Below are 7,816 nucleotides of genomic sequence, written 5' to 3'. Positions count from 1 at the left end.
CCATCAACGGCACAGCCGCCCACCGCCGCCTCGGGTACGCCGCCGCCGCCCTACATCAGTTCGCCGGCGCCAGAGCCGTTTCTTACTCACCGGACCCCGTTCTTCGCGGGGCCTCGCCGCCGTTCCCCGTGGCGCCGTCGCCTCGCTGGGAGCTCACTGCCATCAACCGTGCTCCGCCCCGAGCTCCGTCGCCCGCCGCTTCTTCCTCGCCGACGATCAGGCTCGCCGGAGTCCGCGCCACCTCGCAGGAGTTCGATCCGACCAGATCTGGACCAGGCTGGACCAGATCCACCAACCCCGCCATCCAAACGCCTCCCCGCGTCCCGGATCTCTCCATCCCGCACCACCTTGTCCGCCTGTTGACTTTTTCCGCGAGGTGATATGGCTAAGTCCTCAGATCTCAGTAATTTTATGCCATGTTCATCAGGTCATAACTCATCACCCGCTGCTCCAATTCGTGCGTGTAGCATATCAAAATGTTCATCTCGACGAGTACATCATTTCATCTCATCGCATCATTTTCATTTGAGCTCGTCTTGATTCCCAAAATGCTGTTGGAAGAGGGCTATGTGATGATTATGTCAGATCTGTTTCAACAAATGGCCTTTTGTCATTTTTGCCATGATTAATGTGTGCATGCTATGATCCTGAGCTCTACACGTGTTTTGTTATATGCCATGCCAACTTTACAGGGGTGTATGCCATGTATTTTTGTGATATTTGTGGTGACTAGCACAAGCTTGCAAAATAGCTTACTCAATGATGCTGATTCCAGGGACTTAGAATTTCACTAAGTCCTTGTCCTGATTTTATTGTTATGCCATATGTTCATGTTGTTTCCTAGTGATCCGTGCCTCTTTTGAGGATGATCAGTAAGGATGTTTTGTTAATATTGTGGTGGTCTATCCATCCATGTCTTTGTTTGCATTTATGGAGCACCCTAGCTTGAGTCAATCGAGCTCTACTTTTGCTATAAAATGTTCCTGGCAGATTGTTAGCATTTTTAGCGATTTTGCCGAGGTTGTTGCTATTGATCCGTGCATGCTATGTTGTTGTTCTTGCCATGTCTAGCTTCTATGCCATGTCTATTTGCTGGGTGTATGCTTAGTTTGTCATGCAATGCCTCGTAGTGAGTGCATCGAGCTCGTAAACATGCCTACTTCTTGACTGTTTTGCCATGCTCCTATTTTTCACTAAGTCTGAATCTGTTTATGTTTTTGCTATGTTCACATGCTTGCAATTGTATTTTCTGATCTCTTTTGGCTCATGGTCACTAAGGGAGTTTTGTTATATTCTTAGAGTAGCTTCATGTTTGAGTGGACTCGTTCATTTGTCTTCTTCATGGACTCTTTCTTCTTCTTCATGGACTCGTTCTTCTTCCTTGCGGGATTTCAGGCAAGATGACCATACCCTCGAAATCACTTCTATCTTTGCTTGCTAGTTACTCGCTCTTTTGCTATGCCTATGCTGCGATACCTACCACTTGCTTATCATGCCTCCCATATTGTTAAGCCAAGCCTCTAACCCACCTTGTCCTAGCAAACCGTTGTTTGGCTATGTTACCGCTTTGCTCAGCCCCTCTTATAGCGTTGTTAGTTGCAGGTGAAGATTGGAGTTTGTTCCATGTTGGAACATGGATATTTTGTTGGGATATCACAATATCTCTTATTTAATTAATGCATCTATATAGTTGGTAAAGGGTGGAAGGCTCGGCCTTATGCCTGGTGTTTTGTTCCACTCTTGCCGCCCTAGTTTCCGTCATATCGGTGTTATGTTCCCGGATTTTGCGTTCTTTACACGGTTGGGTTATAATGGGAACCCCTTGACAGTTTGCTTTGAATAAAACTCCTCCAGCAAGGCCCAACCTTGGTTTTACCATTCGCCACCTAGCCTCTTTTCCCTTGGGTTAGGCCAGCCCAAGGGTCATCTTTATTTTAACCCCCCCGGGCCAGTGCTTGTCTAAGTGTTGGTCCAAACTGAGTAGAATGCGTTGCCACCTCGGGGAAACTTGAGGGCTGGTTTTACTCATAGGATGTCTCATCCTGTGTTGCCCTGAGAACGAGATATGTGCAGCTCCTTTCAGGATGTCGGCGCATTGGGCGGTCTTGCTGGACTTGTTTTACCATTGTCGAGGATGTCTTGTAACTGGGATGCCGAGCCTGATCGGATTGTCTTGGGAGAAGGAATATCATTTGTTGACTGTGAGAGCTTGTGATGGGCTAAGTTGGGACACCCCTGCAGGGATTTGAACTTTCGAAAGATGTGCCCGCGGTTATGGGCAGATGTGAATTTGTTAATGTCCGGTTGTAGAAAACCTGAAGTTGATCTTAATTAAAATGCATCAACCGCGTGTGTAGCCGTGATGGTCTCTTTCCGGCGGAGTCTGGGAAGTGAACACGGCGTTGGAGTTATGCTTGACGTAGGTTGTTCTAGGATCACTTATTGATCGTAGTTGTTCGACCGTGCTTTTGCTTTCTCTTCTCGCTCTCATTTGCGTATGTTAGCCACCAAATATGCTAGTCGCTTGCTGCAACTCCACTTCATACCTTTACCTTACCCATAGGCTTAAATAGTCTTGATCGCGAGGGTGTGAGATTGCTGAGTCCCCGTGACTCATAGATACTTCCAAAACCAGTTTGCAGGTGCCGATGTTACCGAGCAGGTGACGCAACCAAGCTCAAGGAGGAGCTCGATGAAGATCTTGTCCTTTGTGTTGTTTTCGTTCTAGTTGATCAGTAGTGGAGCCTAGTTGGGGTCGATCGGGGATCTGTGTAGCTTTTGGGGTAGTCTTATTTTATTTTGGTTCCATAGTCGGACCTTGATTGTATCTGGATGATGTAATGCTTTATTCATGTATTGTGTTAAGTGGCGATTGTAAGCCAACTATGTATCTCTTTCCCTTATGCATTACATGGGTTGTGTGAAGATTACCTCACTCGCGACATTGCTTTCAATGCGGTTATGCCTCTAAGTCGTGCTTCGACACGTGGGAGATATAGCCGCATCGAGGGTGTTACACATAACCAATAAACATGTATCGATCAAGTCTCTCTCTTCCGGATCCATGTCTTATATTTTAGGATGGTATCCTATAAGACCCATCTTATTCGTGTTGTTGTTTATCCTCCTGTCCGTCCTTGTCAATGGTGGTTGTAGTTGTCGCCGAACATGGTCAATCATCTCAAGGCGGTGAGCACGTCCAACACACGACACATGTGTCGCTTAACCGCGCTAGTGCAAGAGAATGTTTAAAATCTAAAATAATGTTGTCGAGTTGGATGAACCATGCCAGAGCAAGAAAATGTTTTAAACTTAAAAAATAGTCAAGCTGAGAAAAAACATATCAACCTAAAGGGGTCAATCGCCCTAAGGGAGTGCTGAATTAGAAATAATAATAAAACCCATATTCTTTCATTTTGTTTCCCCTCCCCTGCGAGAGAGGCGGAACCGAAGGCGACTCGGCTACCACCGTCCTCCGCCAGCGACTCGAGGGGTTCCTCCTCTCTCTGGCAGCCGCTCCGACGGGGGCGGGAGACGGGGGAACCTCGTCGTCTCGTCGATGGCGTGTAGTTAGGTTAGGGCTAGGTTTTCTTCTTTCACCAGTTTCTATATTGACGGTTATGGTGGTGGAGGCGTGGAAAATCTGCTTCGGATTCGATTCCGGTGGGTTGCTGTGAGGTAGTCGGCGACGAATCTGCTAGTAAGCTAACCAATCGAGGCTGGTTCGGCGGCGGTGGCAATCTTGAGGTGGGACTTTTTTTTTTGCTTTGGCCCCGCCGTCATGGTGACGCGTGCTCCGGCCTCAACATGGGGCATGGAGCTCTAGTAGGAGCGTGGTGACTCCGGATTTGCAGGTTCTCGTCGGTGGCGGCGCTTCATCATCATCGTTCAACAAGCCGATGCAAGTGGCGGTGTAGTTCCGATCTGGCTTATCTCAGGCGTGCTGGTCCTCCTGGACCAAGGATGTTATTTCCTGATGTCTTTATTCCGTGCGCACAACTAAGGGTTTCCCTGGCTCTGGTAGGGAGCGACGGAGATGGCGACAGCGGCGCGCCCTCATCCCTCGTTGGAGGTGTGGCTAGATTGGTTCCCCATGGTGTAGTTTGTAATTTCATAATTTTCTTGGGTTGTGTTGTATCACTGCTTATTTTCAATATCAATATAATCATCCCCTGCCTCTCCACGTGAGGCGGCACCGGCCGGGACTGCGGTGTTGCGGCCTTCGCCACAGCGAGTGTGGTGGTCGCGCCGAGCCTGATGCTGGCGGCCAATACGACATCCAAAGTACCTCGTGGCTCATGTTCATGGTCGTGCGCAAGGAGAGCATGCATCGATCTTTGTTTGGCCATACATGCATGCGTGCTTTTGTTCCCATCATTTTCCCACGTCACCTCATGAATGCCTGCTTTTTCTCTTGTTGTTTTCCCACATCTCAGGTGCCACATGATTGCTAGTTTTCTAGAGGTATATTAACTGGTCTAGGTGGATGTGAAAGACCGAGGAGGTACTTTTAAGTATGTGAAGCCATTGATGCGACTCATGTACACACATGTATTTTAGCAAGGATCAAGATAGTGCTTATTTCGGCCAAGGTCCAGCCAGAAGCACAAGGCCCAGCAGGACGTACAAGCATAGGGAGGCAACATATTTTCTGGAGGACGGATGCATGTTTTAGTACCACCTCGAATATGTTTTAAATTCAAACTCAAAGCATAAAATCACGGGAAGATGCGTATTGTGACGGTGAACCCACACAGTCAATCTGTGTTTTATATATATACGGGCGATATGAGAATATACCGAATTGTGTGTGGCATAATTTGAGTTGCCTACATTGTGTATTTGATGAAATAATGTGGGTGACATGAGTTGCCTATGTTTCGCCGAAATGTCGATTCAATTTCGTTTCGGCGAATTTCGGGCAAACTCAAAAGGTCCTATGTTTAGGGAAGGTCATGCCGAATTTTTGTATGAATTTGATCCATGCATGCATATATACGTGGTTATAATATTTGCTCCGCGCGCAGGTGATCATGAAGGTCAATGGAAGGATGGTGGAAAGATACTGGCAATCCGCTATGGACGACATGTATGAAAAAATACTGAAGGATGTTTTATGTCCGTGTCGAAAATGCAAAGGAATAGTCAGGCTCGACCCCTTTGAGGGTGGCACATTCAAGGCACACATGCTCATGCATGGTTTCATGCATGTCCATACTCGTTGGATAAGTGAAGATGATGATGATGAGGATGTCGACGGGGCAGGAAATAACTACATGGGGCCACAAGACGAAGAGATGACCGATTATGTGCCCGAAGAGGAAGACGACCTCGGAAATGTCGATGGCGAAGAGGTAGTTCAAGGCGGAGAAGATGCGGACACGCTGCCATCTTTGTCGCTACTAAGTTCAGCAATGTGGGACCCGCATGTTCGAGACCTGCTTCGCAAGAATACAACTAGCGACAGAGCTGCTTCTAGAGAGGAGGCCAAACTGGCGCAATTGGAGGTAGACTCGATGACTCCTTTGTGTGATGGTTGCAATCCCGAGGTGACCCTCTTGAGTTTCACACTAGAACTTGTAAAGACGAAGGCAAAAAACAAATGGACACATACAAGCTTGGATGAGCTTTTGAAGTATCTAAAGAAGGTTCTTCCCGCGGGAAGCCTGTGTCCTACTAGTGTCGAGGAGGCAAAGAAAATCGTGTGCCCTCTTGATCTTCCACACATTAGATATCACACAAGCATCAATGATTGCATCATATATCAGAACGAGCACGCGGAAAAAACCATCCGTCCAAAGTGCAATGCTTCACGATATAAAAAGGCCGGAAAAAAGCTCCACAGAAAGTTGTATGGTACTTCCCGATCACTCCGCGTCTACAGCGGTATTTCATAGATCCCAAGGAAGCAAAGCTTATGCGCTGGCACGCGGATAGGGTGAAGCCAGATGACAGAGATGAGCCGAAGCTGAGACACGTCGCAGATGATAGCCACTGGAGAGCATTAAATGGTCAATTTGATATTTTCGCAAATGATCGAAGGAACATCGTGCTTGGCGCTAGTAGTGATGGCATGAATCCGTTTGGCAACCAGTACACCAATCATAGCACATGGCCCGTGTTTGTATGGATGTACAACCTCCCCCCTGGTTGTGCATGAAGGAAAAAGACATACACATGGCTATGCTTATTCAAGGGACGAGACAACCGGTAAATGATATAAATTTGTATCTCGGGTTACTGAAAGAGGAGCTACATACCTTATGGAAAACGCAGGCCAAGACATGGGATGCAAGCAAAGGAGAGTATTTCTACATGAGAGCCATGCTGATCACGACGGTGCAGGACTATCTCGGTTACAAGTATCTCTCCGGCTAGGTGTGCCACGGATATTGCGGATGCACGAGGTGCATGGATGATACAACTTCTCTGTAGCTATCGAAAGATGGCGAGTCTTCGAAAATCGTTTACATGGGGCATCGAAGATGGCTCGAGAAGGATGACCCATGGAGAAAGCATGGAGATCTATTAAATGGCAAGGCTGAGTATCGAGGTCCTCCATGTAAGCGTAGCGGTGCAAAAATATATAAGTTATTGAAGGACTGGGAAGAGTGCCCCTCACCGGGAAAGACGAAGAAAAAGGCGCCGGAGCTCCTGCTGAAGGTATGGAAGACGAGATCTATTTTTTGGGACATGGAATACTAACCCATACTCGACACGCCTCATAGCCTTGATCAAATGCATATCACAAAAAAATATCCTTGAGAGTTTGCTTGGAACATTGATGAACATGCCGGAGAGGACCAAGGATGGGCCGAAGGCAAGAAAAGAATTGGAATTTTTGAATATCAGGAAAGATCTCCAAATGCCCGGTAAAAGGTCGTCAGAGGAGACCGAGACGGAGATGGAGACTGAAGATAGGGGCAAAAAGTAAATAAGAAGGAAGAACAATATTGCCCACCCTCTTGCTTCACCTTAGATCCGAAGGAGGTCGATCAATTGTTCAAGTGCCTTGCTGGAATCGAAGTTAGTTCCGGATACTGTGGGAAGATAATCAGATATCTAGACACTAAGAAAAAAGGTTCAGTGGGATGAAGTCTCACGACTGTCATGTGATGATGACGTAGTTACTCCCAGTTGCACTTAGAGGGATTATGGACACACATGTGCGTGAGACGCTTACTGACCTATGCCACTTTTTTGATGCTATCTCTCGAAAGTCGATCAATGTGAAGCAACTCCATAGGCTACAGAAGAGATCGTTATCATACTGAATGAGCTAGAGATGTAATTCCCGCCCGTGTTCTTTGATGTCATGGTGCATCTATGTGTCCACATCATGGACGACATCATCGACCTAGGGCCAACATTCCTGCATAGTATGATGCCGTTCGAGAGGATGAATGGCGTCATCAAAGGATTCGTTCGTAACATGTCTCGTCCAGATGGAAGCATAGCCCAGGGGTACCTGACCAAAGAGTGCATCTCTTTCTGTGAGAGTTATCTAGTAGGCACCGGAGACCCTGTTGTTGGTTTACCCATCAACAAGCACTGTGGAAGGCTCGAAGGTGAAGGTCACACCAACGGTCATAGGGATGTGAATGTGTTACGCTCGGGACGACAAAACGACCTTGACAGGGCAAACTTAGTAGTGCTACAACACCGAGATGTGCTAGAAGATTTCGTGACACTGCACAAAGAGACCATCGCAAAGAAGTACCGTGACCGTGGGGTGCACAGGACGGACGGTGAAGTTATTAGAGAGCACAACTCCACTTTCTTGCGTTGGTTCAAAGAGCAAGTTCTAGCTAATCCC

The sequence above is a fragment of the Triticum dicoccoides genome, chromosome 7A, assembly GCF_002162155.2.
Source record: "Triticum dicoccoides isolate Atlit2015 ecotype Zavitan chromosome 7A, WEW_v2.0, whole genome shotgun sequence".
Lineage (NCBI taxonomy): Eukaryota > Viridiplantae > Streptophyta > Magnoliopsida > Poales > Poaceae > Triticum > Triticum dicoccoides.
Note: the sequence above shows the minus strand (reverse complement) of the source record.